At 42.4% G+C, this 19,678-nt stretch overlaps 1 protein-coding gene across 8 annotated transcripts in view; it reads left to right on the top strand.

Moving 5' to 3' along the window:
* Window positions 1-18,169: 18,169 nt before the first annotated feature.
* LOC123771607 (centromere protein F) overlaps window positions 18,170-19,678 on the top strand; it is a 155,047-nt gene continuing 153,538 nt past the window's right edge. For 5 of the 8 annotated variants that reach the window (XR_011224712.1, XM_069313434.1, XM_069313433.1 and 2 more), the window contains exon 1: window positions 18,170-18,319. The gene's annotated coding sequence lies outside the window, so the exon portion shown is untranslated. The remainder of the gene's footprint in view (window positions 18,320-19,678) is intronic. The other 3 variants (XM_069313436.1, XM_069313435.1, XM_069313430.1) reach the window with 2 other exon arrangements.

Genomic DNA, 19,678 nt, shown 5'->3' with positions numbered 1-19,678 from the left:
TGGGAAAGTGTTCTAAAGTTGTATATATATATATATATTATTAAATATGACCGAAAAAGTAAGATTAATAATTCTAACACGAATTTTCTCAATCTTTCGTACATTACGCTTCACTGTTGGAGGTAAATCAAAAATCACTTCTCCAAAATTCATTTTTATTTCTAGTCTGACGCGACACGGGCGCGTTTCGTAAAACTTATTACATTTTCAAAGACTTCACAAATACACAACTGATTAGAACTTACGTATCTCTGATTTTATATCTACATTTGAGTGAGGTGGGAGGGGTGATGTGGCATTAACACAAGACAGAACAAGAGGGGATATTAATAGGGTATTAAAAGTATCAACACAAGACAGAACAGAAACAATGGGTATTGAATAGAAGTGTTTGTAGAAAGCCTATTGGTCCATATTTCTTGATGCTTCTATATTGGAGCGGAGTCTTGAGGTGGGTAGAATATAGTTGTGCAATAATTGGCTGTTGATTGCTGGTGTTGACTTCTTGATGTGTAGTGCCTCGCAAACGTCAAGCCGCCTGCTATCGCTGTATCTATCGATGATTTCTGTGTTGTTTACTAGGATTTCTCTGGCGATGGTTTGGTTATGGGAAGAGATTATATGTTCCTTAATGGAGCCCTGTTGCTTATGCATCGACACGCCCTAGTAGAGCCCCAAGCACAAATACCATAGTTGAGATATGGATAGATAAGGGAGTAATAGAGAGTCACCAGGGCAGGGCGTGGTACATAATATCTGATCTTAGAAAGAATGCCCACAGTTTTTGAAACTTTTTTTGATATGTTTAGAATGTGTCCCTGGAAATTCAGCTTGTGGTCAATGAGAATGCCAAGGAACTTGCCATCTAATTTGTTACAAATTTGGGTAATGTTTATTTTGAGATTTATTTGATTAGAGGATTTATTGCCAAACAGAATATATAAAGTTTTGTCAATGTTAAGGGTGAGTTTGTTGGCAGTTAGCCAAAGATGGACTTTATTTAGCTCAGTATTTACTGTGGCATTTAGAGCAAGGGGGTCAGGACTGCAGTAAATGAAGGTTGTGTCGTCAGCAAATAGAATTGGTTTGAGGTGTTGGGAGGCATTTGGAAGGTCATTAATGTAGATGAAAAAGAGGAGAGGGCCAAGTATGCTGCCCTGAGGAACACCGATGTTGATGGGTAGGGTGGGAGAAATTGTATTATTCACAGAAACATACTGGAGCCTGTCAGTAAGGTAGGATTTGAGGTAATGCAGGGAGTGTCCTCTGACTCCATAATGATGTAATTTAAGAAGAAGGTTTTGGTGGTTGACAGTGTCAAAAGCCTTACGCAGGTCCACAAATAACCCAACAGGGAACTCCTTTTTATCAAGAGCTGCATAAATCAAGTTAATCATACTAATAAGTGCATCGTTAGTGCTTTTTTGGGTCTGAAGCCTTATTGACAAGAGCTAAGTATATTGTGTTTGGCTAGATAAGAGTAAAGCTGCTTGTAGATTAGTTTTTCAAATATTTTTGACAAGTTAGGCAGGATTGATATAGGTCTGTAGTTGTTAACATCTGTGAGATCACCACATTTGTGGACAGGCGTTACTCTCGCTTTTTTTAGAATATCTGGAAAGGTTTGGAGTTCAAATGACTTGTTGAAGAGCAAAGCAATAGCAGGGGCTAAAGTTCTGGAGGCTTTTTTGTAAATTCAAGTTGGTATCTCCTCAAGGGCACTAGACTTGGTTGTAAGGGAAAGGATTATCTCATTAACGTCAGTGGAATTAACAGGCTTTAGGTACAGAGACTGTGGATAGTTACCTGTAAGATAGTCCTTAACATCAGTACTGGAAGTTGGAATATCATTTGCAAGGGAAGAGAAGAACCTTCTTCTCTTCCCAATGGAAGAGAAGAACCTATTGAACTTATAGCAGAAACTGAGGCTGAAAGCTGACCATCGTTATTGGACAGGAGTATTGGTTTGTTATTTAAAATCATTTTTGATCCCAATATTTATGAAATTGTGTTCCATGTTTTCTTAATGTTGCCCTTTGTTTGGGTAAATTTATCTTCGTAGTATTTAGTTTTGGCTCTTCTAATTATTTTAGATAGTAATGACGAGTTTGAAAGTTCTTTGGAGACGGTTCCTAACCTATACTTCTTCTCAAGGTCATGTTTTTTATTAATAGATTTAAGTATCTCCTTTGTAAGCCAGGGATTGTTAAGCCTTTTGGTTGTGACTTGTTTTGTAAGCATAGGACAGTGGGTGTTATAAAGGCTAAGAGTTTTTTTAAGAAAAGATTGCACTGCTAGGTTGATGTCCCCTATGTTACCTAACTCGGACTCCCAGTTGACATTATCAGCAGCAGTTATAAAATTGTCTATAACAGTTTCATTGTGCAGCCTAAAGCTTAACTCCCTTGTCTCTAGAGGTGGTTTGCTAATGTTAGTTAAGAGAAATGTGGGGTAATGGTCTGTAGTGCTATCGGTGATTATACCTGAAGTAAGCGGAGAGGTTATGTTGGTCCAGATGTGATCTAGAGTCGTGGCAGTACTGTCAGTGATTCTAGTAGGTCTAGTGATTAAGGGTATGAGGAAGCAGGAATTCATACAGTTGAGGAAGCTAACAGCAGTAGGGTGTTCAGGCTCGCAGAGGTCAACGTTAAAGTCACCAGAAATAATTAAGTGGTTTTTGTTCAGTCTGTTCTCTAGTATTAGATTTCTAAGGTTTAAGTTAAATTCTGTCACATCAGTGTTAGGAATTCTGTAGACTGCTCCCACAGTCAGGACAGCCTCACTACCCTTGACTCTGAAACAGGCAAATATATACTCTCCACAAGGGAGATACGTCAGGCTGCGAGCAGCCGCGTCCAACAGCCTGGTTGATCAGTCCAGCAACCAGGAGGCCTGGTCGACGACCGGGCCACGGGGACGCTAAGCCCCGGAAGCACCTCAAGGTAACCTCAAGGTAAGGGTCTCTAGTTTTAATTACTTTTAAGCAAATCAGTTCTTGGTGGTAGCAAAGAGACGTACCACCATCTCTTTGTACAGGACGACAGTTGTGAATAGCTGAGTAGTTAGGTATGTTGTAGAGTTGAGTAGTGTCCTCTTTCAACAACGTTTCAGTAAACACAATAAAAGAGAATTTGTTGTCACCTGTTTGAATCAGGACATTAACATCACCAAAGTGTTTGCTTAGAGATCTTACATTCAAGTTACAGAAACATTGTGATTACATGTTAATACATTGTTTACATAATGTGCTGTATAATACCTGCAATTTTGATCATTAAAGTGATGATTGTCATGGATACTAGCTAAGAGGTTTAGGTCTGGGTCAATAATAGATTGCATAAGAGGACTGTTTGACAGAAAAAAAACAAAAAAGACAATTATAAAAAGATCTAGATATAAAAAAAAGAATATATATAATTATACACAAGATGAGGTAGATTGCTTAAGGTACTTTCAATAGATGGCCACTACAAATCAACTAACAATTAATAATTCTATAAGATAAAACCTTACTTACTATGATATTATAATTACAATGTAATTAATTACTTAAGTTACACTAAAACAAAATAAAGTAGAATAACTTTATTTATTTATTTATTTATATACAATAAGGTACATTGGGTTTGTGAGAATACATAGCATAGTACAGTATTTACACTCTTGTAAAGCCACTAGTACGCGCAGCGTTTCGGGCAGGTCCTTAATCTAACAGATAATTTTAAGTAGATAAATTCTTAGGGTCCCTTAGCATTCAGGGTCCCTTTATTTGCATAGAGTGTTTACACAGATTAAGTTTGACTCTGGGGATATCAAAGATATATTTATTTCTAAAGATATATATATCATACATAATCAAATGGACAGATTTATCATTTCATAAGAAAAAAATATAAATTCAGAAAAACTTGGCCTATTAGGCAAATCGGGCCTTGCACAGTAGGCTGAGAAGTGCGTTCTGGCTACTAGGTACGACATATATATATATATATATATATATATATATATATATATATATATATATATATATATATATATATATATATATATATATATATATATATATATATATATATATATATATATATATATATATAATATATATATATGGGTAGCAGTCTTTCTTGTAAACATATATTATTAAATTTGACCGAAAAAGTAAGATTTATAATTCTAACACGAATTTTCTCAATATTTCTTATGTTTCTTTTCACTGTTGATGGTAATTGAAAAATCAATTCTCCAAAATTCATTTTTATTTCTAGTCTGACGCGACACTTGAACGCGTTTCATAATAACTTATTACATTTTCAAAGACTTTAGTTAACACACACACAACTATAACCTGCAAACACTAAACTGAGTTCTACTATGCTATAATTTAAACAGCTTTCATCTTATATACCCGCATTTGGGTGAGGTGATATGTTACAACTGTTTTGGATGAGGTGAACAAAACTTTCAACACAAGACAGAACACGAAACAATAGGTATAAATTGGGTAAATTAAAGGGAAGAATGGAAGTAACTGCAAAGGGCCTATTGGCCCATATTTCTTGATGCTTCTATATTGGTGCGGAGTCTTGAATTGGGTAGAATATAGTTGTGCATTAATTGGCTGTTGATTGCTGGTGTTGACTTCTTGATGTGTAGTGCCTCGCAGATGTCAAGCCGCCTGCTATCGTTGTATCTATCGATTATTTCTGTGTTGTTTGTTAAGATTTTTCTGGTGATGGTTTGGTTGTGGGAAGAGATTATATATTCCTTAATGGAGCCCTGTTGCTTATGCATCGTTAATCGCCTGGAAAGAGATGTTGTTGTCTTGCCTATATACTGAGTTCTTTGAGGCTTACAGTCCCCAAGAGGGCATTTGAAGGCATAGACGACGTTGGTCTCTTTTAAAGCGTTCTGCTTTGTGTCTGGAGAGTTTCTCATGAGTAGGTTGGCCGTTTTTTTGGTTTTATAGTAAATCGTCAATTGTATCTTCGAAGATTTTACCTGGTTCTGTTTTACATTTGTCCGCAATCCCCTTTTCAAAATTTCTTTCCACATCTCTCCTCATTGCCGTGTAGTTGTTTCTCGCATCTTTGTATCACTGGTATGTTTGGGGGTTTGGCCTCTTCCTGTATTGATTCCATTTTTGTGTCTTTTGGTCTCTGGCCCTCTCGCAGTTTCTGTTAAACCAATCCTGTTTCATAGTCCTGCATCTCTGCTTTGGTATAAATTTTGTTGTGCCTTAATCCTATAATTCACAAAACTTGACATACATCTCATTTACTTCATTTCCTAACAGCAAGTCTTTCCAGTCAAATCCCTAAAGAAATGTCTGAGTTCCCCATATTGACCTCTGCTGAAATCAGGTTTTTCAACTGCTTCAACCTCCTCATTTTCTTCCAGATTATAGCGCATTGCATACTTTATTCCCAAAAAGACATGGTCACTTTTATCCAAGGGAGGAAGGTACTGAATGTCAAATATCTCTTCTTTGCTGTATATATCAACTCCAGCATGGAGGGAACATCCCCTTCCCTCATCCTCGTAACTTGTTTAATGTGTTGATACATAAATGTTTCCAGGATGAGGTTTACGAATCTACAAGTCCAAAAAGCCTCTGTTCTAGCTTCATATGCTTCCCAGTCTATGGGTTTCAAGTTAAAGTTACCGACAACCAACAGTCGTTATCTATCTTTATCAGCTCTCGATGTGAAGCTCTATCTGTGCAGAATGGTCATAGGTCATATATACTCGTGTATATATTATATATATATATATATATATATATATATATATATATATATATATATATATATATAAATATATATAAATATATATAAATATATATATATATATATATATATATATATATATATATATATATATGTCGTACCTAGTAGCCAGAACTCACTTCTCAGCCTACTATTCAAGGCCCGATTTGCCTAATAAGCCAAGTTTTCCTGAATTAATATATTTACTATAATTTTTTTCTTATGAAATGATAAAGCAACCCTTTTCACTATGTATGAGGTCAATTTTTTTTTATTGGAGTTAAAATTAACGTAGATATATGACCGAACCTAACCAACCCTACCTAACCTAACCTATATATATAGGTAAGGTTAGGTTAGGTAGCCAAAAAAAGCTAGGTTAGGTTAGGTTAGGTAGGTTAGGTAGACGAAAAAACATTAATTCATGAAAACTTGGCTTATTAGGCAAATCGGGCCTTGCATAGTAGGCTGAGAAGTGAGTTCTGGCTACTAGGTACGACATATATATATATATATATATATATATATATATATATATATATATATATATATATATATATATATATATATATATATATATATATATATATATAACAATCTTTGGACAACACCCACCAGTGGGACTCGAACCCAGAAAGCACAACTACCTTCCAGTAGCTGGCATAACTAGTATGCTTTAACCCACTACGCCATCAGACCTTACAAAAGAAGTAGATAGTTCGAGATATATATCTCAAACATCTCCACCTCCCGAAGGCACCAGATGAGTGAGGGGTCAGTCTGCATTTTTCGTCAAGCCACTGTCAATGTGAGAGAACTCGTGTCCAGCTTATAAGCCTATACTTGCATAAACCACAAGTGAAGATTAACAATCATACTAGTTAATCATACAATCATACTATAAAGCATACTAGTTATGCCAGCTACTGGAAGGTAGTTGTGCTTTCTGGGTTCGAGTCCCACTGGTGGGTGTTGTCCAAAGATTGTTAATCTTCACTTGTGGTTTATGCAAGTATAGGCTTATATATATATATATATATATATATATATATATATATATATATATATATATATATATATATATATATATATATATATATGTCGTACCTAGTAGCCAGAACGCACTTCTCAGCCTACTATGCAAGGCCCAATTTGCCTAATAAGCCAAGTTTTCATGAATTAATTGTTTTTCGACTACCTAACCTACTTAACCTAACCTAACCTAACTTTTCCGGCTACCTAACCTAACCTAACCGATAGAGATAGGTTAGGTTAGGTTAGGTAGGGTTGGTTAGGTTAGGTCATATATCTACATTAATTTTAACTCCAATAAAAAAAAATTGACCTCATACATAATAAAATGGGTAGCTTTATCATTTCATAAGAAAAAAATTAGAGAAAATATATTAATTCAGGAAAACTTGGCTTATTAGGCAAATCGGGCCTTGCATAGTAGGCTGAGAAGTGCGTTCTGGCTACTAGGTACGACATATATATATATATATATATATATATATATATATATATATATATATATATATATATATATATATGCGGAAAATCCACAGAGAAATATGAAATGAGGTGCAAACACCTCATTATTCCTCCTCATAAACACCTCATTTCATATTTCTCTGTGGATATATTTCATTGAATATGACCGCATATTCTGTATTTATTATTTTCTGGTTTAGGGCTTCTATCCCTCTAACTATTTTCTTAGCATCAGGGCTTAATTGGAATAGGAGTTCTCCAAAACTCATTTTCGTACTTTTAAGGTGAAGAAAAGAAGTGATTTACTATAGAGTGTATTACACTTATTTGTATAATTTGCACGACGTTTCGAACCTCCATGGTTCATTCTCAAGTGAACAGATCTTACAATACTAGTTGATTTTATACCCGCATTAGGTCAGGTGATAATACAATGAAGGTGAAAAACATGGGGGGATACATAAGGGATAAACATAGGGGCTGCAGAAGGCTTATTGGCCCATACGAGGCATCTCCTATCTAAACACAAAGATTAATCCAGTGTAATTGGCCTGTTATGTTGGACATTGTCTTCTGTGTTGGCATCGATATGTTCTTGTCTTGTCCTTACTCTCATGGTGGGTAGAGTAAATAGTTCCGTGATTTGGGTGTTCATGGTAGGTCGCTCTATTCTTATGTGAATTGCCTCAAGAATTTGTAATCTTCTTGAATCTTGGGTTTTGTCTATTATGCAAGTATTCTTGTTCAACATTTCTCTTGTTAGAGTAATGTCATGGGCTTGTCTCATGTGATTCCTAGGGGCACCAGATTGAAGATGGCATGTCAGACGCCTCGTCAGCTTGGTCGACGTCATACCTATGTACTTACATTGAAGGTTACATCCTTCGTGGGGGCAAGTGTACATGTATACAATATATACATATATATATATATATATATATATATATATATATATATATATATATATATATATATATATATATATATATATATATATATGCGGAAAATCCACAGAGAAATATGAAATGAGGTGAACGTTTCGGCTTTGTTAAAGCCTTTGTCAACACCAGACTGACTAAGGAGAAGGGAGAAGGGGGAGGATATATAGGCCGACACCTGACCAACCCATCCCTAGGGTTGGTTAGGTGTAATTAACCAAAAACAGGTATAGCTTAGCTTAGAATGGTCAAAGAGGATTAAGCGGTCAGAGAATAAGGATGAAAGATTAAAGAAAAGCCTCATGAACACACAATATATGAATATACAATTATAATGAGACATTGTAAGCCTCTCTATCAGAGTTGTTTCTTAAACTGTTGTGCAATATTATAACTTAAAAATGGATCAAGTTTGTACATTCCAGTACTAACATTAAGAAGATTTGGACACTGACTGATTAGAGCAGACTCAATCAAATTCCGTTCCACGAAATCCCCACAGAATTTGATGTCTGCTCTAATCAGTCAGTGTCCAAATCTTCTTAATGTTAGTACTGGAATGTACAAACTTGATCCATTTTTAAGTTATAATATTGCACAACAGTTTAAGAAACAACTCTGATAGAGAGGCTTACAATGTCTCATTATAATTGTATATTCATATATTGTGTGTTCATGAGGCTTTTCTTTAATCTTTCATCCTTATTCTCTGACCGCTTAATCCTCTTTGACCATTCTAAGCTAAGCTATACCTGTTTTTGGTTAATTACACCTGACCAACCCTAGGGATGGGTTGGTCAGGTGTCGGCCTATATATCCTCCCCCTTCTCCCTTCTCTTTTTTTCTTTTTTTTTTGAGAAATATACAAGAGTTGTTACATTCTTGTACAGCCCACCATCTGGTCACCATTTGGTCCGGGAGACATCTCCCGTCACGCTGGGTGCAGTCGCACCTCCACTGATCTCCAGTATCATCTATTGATACTGGTGATGGCTCAAAAGGGCCACCACTTACGAGCTATTCATGCCCGTGCCACCTTTTGGGTGGCTTCATCTTCATCTTAACACATTCACAAGGGAGACATCTCCCGTCATGCAGGGTGCATTCGCACCTCCACAGATCTTCAGTATCAGCTCTTGATACTGGTAATGGCTTAAAAAGGCCTCCACTTACGGGCTATTCATGCCCGTGCCACCTTTTGGGTGGCTTAATCTTCATCAATCAATCACCACTTGGTCACACACTTGGTCCGGGAGACATCTCCCGTCACGCAGGGTGCAGTTGCACCTCCACAGATCTCCAGTATCAGCTCTTGATACTGGTAATGGCTCAAAAGGGCCACCACTTACGGGCTATTCATGCCCGTGCCACCTTTTGGATGGTTTAATCGTCATCTTGGACACATTCATGGGAGACATCTCCCGTCACTCAGAGTGCACTTGCACCTCCACAGATCTCCAGTATCAGCTCTTGATACTGGTGATGGCTCGAAAGGGCCACCACTTACGAGCTATTCATGCCCGTGCCACCTTTTGGGTGGCTTCATCTTCATCTTCTTCATCTGTTTAAAACACGGGAGACATCTCCCGTCACGCTGGGTGCAGTCGCACCTCCACAGATCTCCAGTATCATCTATTGATACTGGTGATGGCTCAAAAGGGCCACCACTTACCAATTCATGCCCGTGCCACCTTTTGGGTGGCTTCATCTTCATCTTAACACATTCACAAGGGAGACATCTCCCATCATGCAGGGTGCATTCGCACCTCCACAGATCTCCAGTATCAGCTCTTGATACTGGTAATGGCTTAAAAAGGCCACCACTTACGGGCTATTCATGCCCATGCCACCTTTTGGGTGGCTTAATCTTCATCATCATCTTGTACAGCCACTAGTACGCATAGCGTTTCGGGCAGGTCCCTGGAATACTATCCCCTGCCGCGAAGAATCGTTTTTTCATCCAAGTACGCATTTTACTGTTGCGTTAAACAGAGGCTACAGTTAAGGAATTGCGCCCAGTAAATCCTCCCCGGCCAGGATACGAACCCATGACATAGCGCTCGCGGAACGCCAGGCGAGTGTCTTACCACTACACCACGGAGACTCTGTCAGTCTGGTGATGATTGATGATTGATGAAGATTAAGCCACCCAAGAGGTGACACGGGCATGAATAGCCCGTACGTGGTGGCCCTTTTGAGCCATTACCAGTATCAAGAGCTGATACTGGAGATCTGTGGAGGCGCGACTGCACCCTGCGTGACGGGAGATGTCTCCCGGACCAAGTGGTGACCAGATGGTGACTGAAGAGTCTGTTCTCCCGTCAGTCTGGTGTTGACAAAAGCTTTAACAAAGCCGAAACGTTCACCTCATTTCATATTTCTCTGTGGATTTTCCGCATAAAATGATCAGTGTTTTGTGATCGTCAATTGCATATGTATATATATATATATATATATATATATATATATATATATATATATATATATATATATATATATATATATACACACACACACACACACACACACACAAAAGTCTATGCCTGTCATTATCACGTTTATATTAGATTTTTAAGCAGTCCCCGTAGTGTAGTGGTTAAGAAACTCGCCTGGCACAGTGTAACACGCGACATTGTAGTGGCTCTCTCTCATCCAACACTCCGCCCGTAATTAACTTAAACTTAATTCCCAGGACCCGAGAGCTAACTCTCAGCTGAGTCCCACGGCACGTGGTCTTAGCCGCACGATCAGCTAAGACTCTACAGCCACGTGACGTTGTACGAGGCTTGCTAGCCAACTCAAGGGATCTCTGTACGCCGCCACCACCAGACCAGTAACCAAAGCTGTCACTTAATCGAGGTCTGGACCAATTAATCAATCATTTAACCCTTGGGACTTAATCCCCAAATTACTTGGAAAAGAGGGATGAATTTACGTTAAGTGTGGGAATTACTCAAACAAAACAAAGGGATATATTTGGGAGTTAAGATAGCAAACGTGTTTGTAATATTCAGACTGATTCATTCCAATAACTCAAACTCGTAGAGACCACGGCCAGGACAATAAGTACATAATATCATTGATGGACAAACTCAAAAATATGAACGGGAAAATCTTAAAAGTTCGTCTTGAAATTCGAAGGGGGCACCATGCACCGCCACATACGTCAAGGCGACACTAAGATTCACCACCTTAACAGAACCATCAGTATCAGGGAGAGGGTAAACACGCCCCTCACACCGCTCGAGAAACGCCTGAAAGGCAGCCTGGAGGTGGAACTTGACCACAGCACGGTTGCCCTGAAGCAGCTGGACGCCCACCAGGTCCGACAGCTGCACATGAAGCACGTCCACCAGGGCGACACCAACCAACTGATGGTCCACCGGCACCGTAAATGCCAGACCAGCCGACTATGTCCTCTTCACTGGAGGTCGAGAAGTCCACATGGCAAATCCAAACGTCACCCCGTCAGTGGGAAACTACCACCACCAGGCAGGGCAACCAACAATCGTCCAAGGTAAACACTTGCCAGGAGCGGAAAGACTTCAGGAGCGTCCGACCCGGCCGGTGGTCGCCACTTAACTCCATATCAATGTCATCTGGGATTTGGTATTCCTTGAACCAGTCACTCATCATGTTTATGAAGTACGGCCTCATATCTGGTCCGAGCCCCAGGAATACCTCAAGGTGACAAGCACCGGCCCCGCCCCCCCCACACACACACAACACTGGGAAGCAGAAGCAAAAGCTCGGCCCCCAGCTAAAACACAAAAGTGTTTTTTGTGAGAACACAAAAAAAAAGAGAACCAGCCAAAACACGTCGAACAAAAAAACAATCTTCTTCTTCTTCTTGTTGATAGTAGGTGCAGTTTGCATGAAGGGTTTGTCCTCCCGATGACTGCACCAGTACTGATGTTGGTGGACGCGTTTATGTTGAAGATGATCGGAGCTACCAAGGTGCTTGTTGCGTTGTGCTGTAGATAGAGGAACGGTGATTAAAACAGAGGTGTGTTTGAGGGAGACTTGCCGCACCGTAGGGCGGTGTGTTGTGTTTATGGCGTCAGCTGATCATTGGTGTTGCCACGAGGTAGTTGTTGTCTGTGTTTAGCTGTTGGTGGCGCCAGGTATAAATGTGGCGCGGGTCAGATGTGACCCAATTTGTTGGTCGATTGGAGATATTTAGCCAGTGCTTTGACTATTTGGTATTTTTCTTGTGACGAGTGGTCACCGCCTCCTAATATATGCTCGATGGTGAAAGGTATTTTAAGTGCGATAAAGACTTGCTTGAAATTTACTCTGGCACTATAATGTCGGAAGCAGTGCAGGAGATAGTGTTCGACTGTTTCAGGCACCTGACAGTGAGTACAGAGTTCGTTGATGTCTGTTCTGTACTTAGAGCTGTGTGCTGCTAGTTTGGTGTGTCCCAGCCTTAATCTGGTCATCGTTACATCAATTTCTCTGCTTTTATATCGGACATGTTTCCAAGTTTCCCATTACTTTTTAATGGGCCCATAGTGCAAAGGTGAGCATAACGTTTTCCAGTTTGTTGCAAAATCCTGGGAGATGGTATCTTTGAAGGCTCCTTTACGTGCAACATGGGGAATTGAATGACGGGTGAGGTGAGGCGTGTCGTGCATCGCTTTGGCTAGTTGGTCTACAAGTTCATTATGGAGAATACCAATGTGCTGGGACCCATTGGATAGAGGTGTCATAACCGTTCAATTGATGTTTGTGAAGAAGTTGAAGGCATGGGTAGACAATCTCCTTGCATGTTTTCGAAGAGTACGAAATTGCTTGAATCGCGCTCTTGGAGTCACTACAGATTGTATATATCCCAACTGGTAATGTTGTGATGATTTGGAGAGCTTGATACAAGGCATATAATTCCGCTGTGAAAATAGATAGTTGGTTTGGTAACCGCCATCCCTGCTTGAGATGGTATTCCGGTATCCATACAGCGCAAGTGACCGAGGGTACGTTGTTCATGAAGATGCGAGACCCATCTGTGTAAATCTCTGTGGTATTTGGGTAGCAATTTTTCATTGTTGAGACGAAGACTGAGGCTATGGCTGAGTTTGGTGCAGATTTTGGAATGTTGTCTTCGAGTTGTATTGCTGTATTAGGAGTTGTATAAAGCCAAGGTGGAATGGGGGGAACAGGAGGTTGGGTTTCACAGTTTTGAAGTAGGGAGAGGTCTATATTGAGGTTATTTGTAGCCCGTGTGAGGAAAGGTTGCGAGTGAATAGTTGGGGAGCGGGGGTTATATGGGTTAACTGTTGGGTTAATTTTTGATCTGTATGGGTGTGTCTGGTGAGCAGTGGTACAGAGTGACAGATAGTTGGCACACATAATGTCTCGTCTGGTGGCTAGGCTTGTGAGGCCTGTTTCCCCGTAAAGTCCGAGGATTGGAGTTGAACGCATTGCGCCACATATAAGTCGCATGACATTATTTTGTATGACCTCGAGGCTCTGTAGGTTAGTGGGCGCCGCCGACGCATATGCTTGGCAACAATAGTCCAGTTGGGTGCGAATGTAGGTTGTATAGAAACGGAGCAAGATTTTATGGTGTGCTCCCCAGGTGGTGCCAGTGAGGGCTTTAAGTATGGCGAGTCGGGGTTGTGTCGTCTGTTTAAGGTGTTGAATGTGTGCTTTCCAGGTAAGTGAGGGGGAGTCTAAGTGCATGCCAAGATATTTATGTTCTCGTACGTGTTGGATGGGAGTGTTGTGTATTGTGAGGGTGGGTAGATGACTGCCCGAAACGCTTTGCGTAATAGTGGCTTTAGGCATTGTATGTACTAGCTCTATCTATAAAGCCAACAAACTTTGTAAAATCTCTTTATGTATGTACCTTACCTAAATAAAAATTATTATTATTATTATTATTATAAGTAGTCTTTTTTTAGTGAAAATCTGATAGCAGGTTTTGGTAGTACTGACTTGAAGGCCCCATTGTTGTGTCCAATCTATGAGGTGGTCCAGTGCTGTTTGCATTGTAGAGACTGTATTTGGTAGAGCATTGTCTGAATAATACAATGTTAAGTCGTCGGCGTACGCCGAGAGGTGAACAGGATGGGTGTTAGGCAAATCTGCTAAGAATGCGGCAAATAGGGTTGGGCTTAGTATGGAGCCTTGTGGAACACCTGTTTGTATTGGGATGCCATCGGAAAACTCGCCTTGTATAAAGACTTTGGAGGTCCTGTTTGTGAGATAGGACTGTAACCATAAAAGTAATCTTCCCTGTACGCCTAAACGTGCAAGCTTTGCGAGGAGGCAAGTATGAGGAATGCTATCAAAAGCTCCTTTGAGGTCTAGGTAGACAACAAGACAATATTTACTGCTTCTGAGAGAGGTGCGGATTTCATGTTCAAGGCAAAGTATTTGATCTAGCGTGGAGCATTGCGGTCGAAATCCAGCTTGGAGTGACGGTATAATATTGTTATACTCTAGGTACCATTGGAGGCGAGTATGTACTAGCCTTTCCATGACTTTACTGAGGCATGATAGTAGGGAGATATGTCTGTATGACGCAGGTTGTGATGGGTCTTTTCCTGGTTTAAGGAACGGAAGAATAATACTGGTCTGCCGTTGTGAAGGAATATTTCCGTGAGTCCAGCATAGATTGTAATAGTTTAGAAGAGTGCTGTGTGCAGTCGGTGGAAGATATTTGATGAGTTCATAGGGAATTCCATCCTCTCCAGGTGCCTTGCCAAGAGGTAGGCGGTTTAAGGCCAATCGTAGCTCGCTTAAGGTGTACATGTTGTCGGCGCCGAGCATGGGCAGCGGTATGGCACGGTCAATTTCTTGTCTGAGGGAGAGTTCTTGGGCATGAAGGAAGGGTGTTGAGAGGGTAACTTTAAGGCATTCAGCGAGAACATTTGCACGCTCCTGAGGTGTTTGACAGAGTGAACCGTTGATCATCAGGGGGAACGAAGGGAATGTTGGGCGACCTTTAATGCTGTTAAATGTAGCCCAGACTTTTGAGTGCGGCGTTGTGGGTGTGAGGCTATCACAGAATGTTGCCCATGATGCTCGTTTTGCTGATAGTATGGTTTTTTTGGCCGCTGCTGTAGCCCGCCGGAGATTGACCCAGTTCTGTAGGGAGGGTTGACGTCTGTTTTTGAATGGCTCGTCGGCGTAAAGCGACTGTTCGTGCACATTCCGCGTTCCACCACGGTTTAAGTGGTTTGTTGGACCTATGTCCTGAAGTTTTCTTAAGCATTTGGGTGGCTGCAGAATTTATGGGCGAGGTGATTGTGGACAGGCGCTTGTTGGGTCTACTTCGTCTGTGTCTGGGAGGCGGACAATATCAGCCCATTTTTTCTTGTCTAGGTACTTAATGTTCCACTTGGGAAGCGTAAGCGGGTGGGTTGGTGGGTGAAAGTTAGTAAATTTTATTATGAGGGGTTTGTGGTCACTACCAATATCTGGTCCAGTATGAAACTGTAGTTCATGTTGAAAGTGTGCAGAGCCAAAGCAGATGTCCAGTGAGGCTTCATAATTGGTTCTGTAGTTAAAGTAGGTTGCAAGGTAGGGCGGCGAAAGAAGAGTATATGGTGTAGTGTCTAAGTAGTTGTACAAATCGGTGCCTGCAGTATTTTGGGTATCTCTACTCCATGTGGGGTGGTTAGCATTGAGATCACCTGTAACAATGATCGGGTGTCGTAATTGGTTAAGATAAAATTCCAGTTCATTTGAGTTTATTGTGCCTCCAGGGTTGTATATACCCAGAAAGGATATGTGTGTACCATTATAAGGTATTAGGCATGCTAGAACTTCTAATTTACCGTTCACAAAATACGTTAGTGTTACAGGTTTACATGTTATATTACTTCGTGTTAGAAGGAAAATACCACCCCCCATACGGTTGGGTCTGTCCAGTCTCTGCATCTGAAAGTTTTTAAATACGGGATTTTGTTTGGGAGTGAGCCAGGATTCGGTGATGAATGCTAAGTCCGGTTTGGATGAGTAGAGGAATTGTTTAAGTTCTGTGAGGGATGTTTTGACGCTTTTTGCGTTCCAAGTCATGAAGGTTAGGGGAGCCATTTAGGATGTTTGGGTTGTGGATGTGTCTGTTTTCTTTGGTGCGCCAATAGTACGAGTTGGATACCTAGATGTGGGTGGTGGCTGTGTCTTACTCTTGGTACTGGTGGTTGGGGTTTGTGGCACGTCAGCCTGGGGAGTGGTTTTGGTGAGGCGCGCTAAGGAGGTAATTAGGAGTTTTTCCATCATCTGATCAAACAATGTGTGTCCAGCATTGGTAGCTTTATTTGGGCGGATGTCAGTGACTGTAGCTGTTGATGGGGGGGTCTGTTGGGTCAGCCTCAGGGGTGGGTTGTGGTACTTGGGCTTCATCATGTTTATGAAGTACGGCCTCATATCTGGTCCGAGCCCCAGGAATTCCTCAAGGTGACAAGCACAGGCGCCGCCCCACACACAACACTGGGAAGCAGAACCAAAAGCTCCGCCCCCAGCTAAAACACAAAAGTGTTTTTTGTGAGAACACAAAAAAAGAGAACCAGCCAAAACACGTCGAACAAAAAAACAATCTATCAACAATCCCGAGACCCGAGGCGCCGAGGGGCGCCTAACAGCTGGGTGGACAGCGCTTCGGATTCGTAAGCCTGAGGTTCCGGGTTCGATCTCCGGTGCAGGCAGAGCAACCCATCCTCGACTCAAGTCCATTACATTCAGCGGTCAACCCCACAGACGCATTCATAAATTTTAACACGCTGTTCATTCAAAACGGGAATTTTCTCAAGTATAAATTAATATTATAATATATTAGCATATTGTGTATATATAGGCATAGGATAGGTTAGGTTAGGTGTTTAGGTTCTGTTGGCGATTATTTGTATTTGTAGTACGTGGGTGAAGCATTTATAGCGTTGTGATTCGAACAAAATTCGTCAGTGAAGCACTTGTTCCGGATATGTTCGAACGTCAGCAGTTGTGAGTCGTGTGTAAACCGCTTTTCATTCATTAACAGGGGGTTTGGCAGGTGCATGGAATCACTTTTGGATCTTTGTTTGGAGGACAGGCTGGGCAGAGCAGCCCGTCCTCCAAACAAAGATTCAAAAGTGATTCCACGCACTCGCCAAACCCCCTGTTTATGGATGAAAAGCGGTTTACACACGACTCACAACTGCTGACGTTCGAACATATCCGGAACAAGTGCTTCACTGACGAATTTTGTTCGAATCACAACGCTATAAATGCTTCACCCATGTACTACAAATACAAATAATCGCCAACAGAACCTAAACACCTAACCTAACCTAACCTATGCCTATATATACACAATATGCTAATATATTATAATATTAATTTATACTTGCGAAAATTCCCGTTTTGAATGAACAGCATGTTAAAATTTATGAATGCGTCTGTGGGGTTGACCGCTGAATGTAATGGACTTGAGTCAAGGACGGGTTGGGCAGAGACAAATGGGCAAAATGCTTCTTTCATCCTGATGCTCCTGTTACCTAGCAGTAAACAGGTACCTGGGAGTTATGACTGCTGCTACGGGCTGCTTCCTGGGAGTGAAGGCCTGGTCGAGGACCGGGCCGCAGGGACACCTAACCGAAATCCTCTCAAGATAACCCAAGGAGGTATATGTGCGCCAGGCGTCGTGCACCGGACTGTCCAATAAGGATGCCAAACGGCAGTATGCATCCAAATCGCAAAACAAAGCGTGATCCGGCGACTTCCATGCTGAGGATGCGTCTAGACGTGCGCTCGGCGTCAAGGTTGTACCAGGAGGCCCCCCCCCCCGGCGTCATCACAAGAATGCGTCAATGCGTCGCTCATTTGAATTCCTTTACGATCAACGACGTCACCGCGTTAACAGGAACACCAACACTGATATCAATGTAAACATTGCGATATTTACAAAACAAATTATTTAAATTTATTCCTCTAGAACATTTCTTCTAAAATTAATCAATAAAAAACTTATTTGAGTGACCAGTATAACTAAAAGAAGCTGACATTGGGAAAATATATAATTAAACTTAGTTTGCAAGGTTGGTGGGCCTGTTGAAGCGGACCAATCAGCAGTCAGCATCCAGTGTTTTGAACAGCGAGTGGCGTAGAGGAAGGTGTCGAGACTTTTCCTCACTTTTCGTAAGTTTTTGGCGTTATTTAAGACGTGGTACGCGGTTGACGGGGCTTGGTAAGGTGTTGAGAGTGTCGGCGAAGTGTGTGGGAGTGTGGGGAAGGCGTCCATGAGGGAGGCTGAGCCTGGAAATGGACTAATATACCCCCTCCCTGATCCCTTGACTCTTGGCTATTTAAACTTGGCTAAAACCCTCCCACCGCTAATGGCTTATTTATAATTTGTGTATATATTTTTGTGGGTGTGTTGGGTTTATATGATGTATATTAGTGTGGGAGTGTGTGTGTGGGGGGCGGGTGTAGTGAGGAGGGGCGTGCCCCCCACAACCTGTCCACTTGGTGGTGGGGTTACATGGTCAACATTGGCATCCGGGTGGCCCTCCCCTTGTGGCCAGCGTCCGTGTGTGGCCCTCCCCTTGTGGCCAGCGTCGGTGTGTGGCCCTCCCCTTGTGGCCAGCGTCCGTGTGTGGCCCTCCCCTTGTGGCCCTCTCCTTGTGGCCAGCGTCCGTGTGTGGCCCTCCCATTGTGGCCAGCGTCCGTGTGTGACCCTCTCCTTGTGGCCAGTGTCGGTGTGTGGCCCTCTCCTTGTGGCCAGTGTCGGTGTGTGGCCCTCTCCTTGTGGCCAGTGTCGGTGTGTGGCCCTCTCCTTGTGGCCAGTGTCGGTGTGTGGCCCTCCCCTTGTGGCCAGCGTCCGTGTGTGGCCCTCCCCTTGTGGCCAGCGTCCGTGTGTGGCCCTCCCCTTGTGGCCAGCGTCGGTGTGTGGCCCTCCCCTTGTGGCCAGCGTCCGTGTGTGGCCCTCCCCTTGTGGCCAGCGTCCGTGTGTGGCCCTCCCCTTGTGGCCAGCGTCGGTGTGTGGCCCTCTCCTTGTGGCCAGCGTCGGTGTGTGGCCCTCCCCTTGTGGCCAGCGTCGGTGTGTGGCCCTCTCCTTGTGGCCAGCGTCGGTGTGTGGCCCTCCCCTTGTGGCCAGCGTCCGTGTCTTTCCCTCTCCTTGTGGCCAGCGTCCGTGTCTTTCCCTCTCCTTGTGGCCAGCGTCCGTGTCTTTCCCTCTCCTTGTGGCCAGCGTCCGTGTGTGGCCCTCCCCTTGTGGCCAGCGTCGGTGTGTGGCCCTCTCCTTGTGGCCAGCGTCGGTGTGTGGCCCTCCCCTTGTGGCCAGCGTCGGTGTGTGGCCCTCTCCTTGTGGCCAGCGTTGGTGTGTGGCCCTCTCCTTGTGGCCAGCGTCGGTGTGTGGCCCTCCCCTTGTGGCCAGCGTCCGTGTCTTTCCCTCTCCTTGTGGCCAGCGTCGGTGTGTGGCCCTCCCCTTGTGGCCAGCGTCGGTGTGTGGCCCTCTCCTTGTGGCCAGCGTTGGTGTGTGGCCCTCTCCTTGTGGCC

Source organism: Procambarus clarkii, chromosome 75 (assembly GCF_040958095.1).
Source record: "Procambarus clarkii isolate CNS0578487 chromosome 75, FALCON_Pclarkii_2.0, whole genome shotgun sequence".
Classification (NCBI taxonomy): Eukaryota; Metazoa; Arthropoda; class Malacostraca; order Decapoda; family Cambaridae; genus Procambarus; species Procambarus clarkii.
This window is presented reverse-complemented; position numbering and strand designations above follow the sequence as displayed.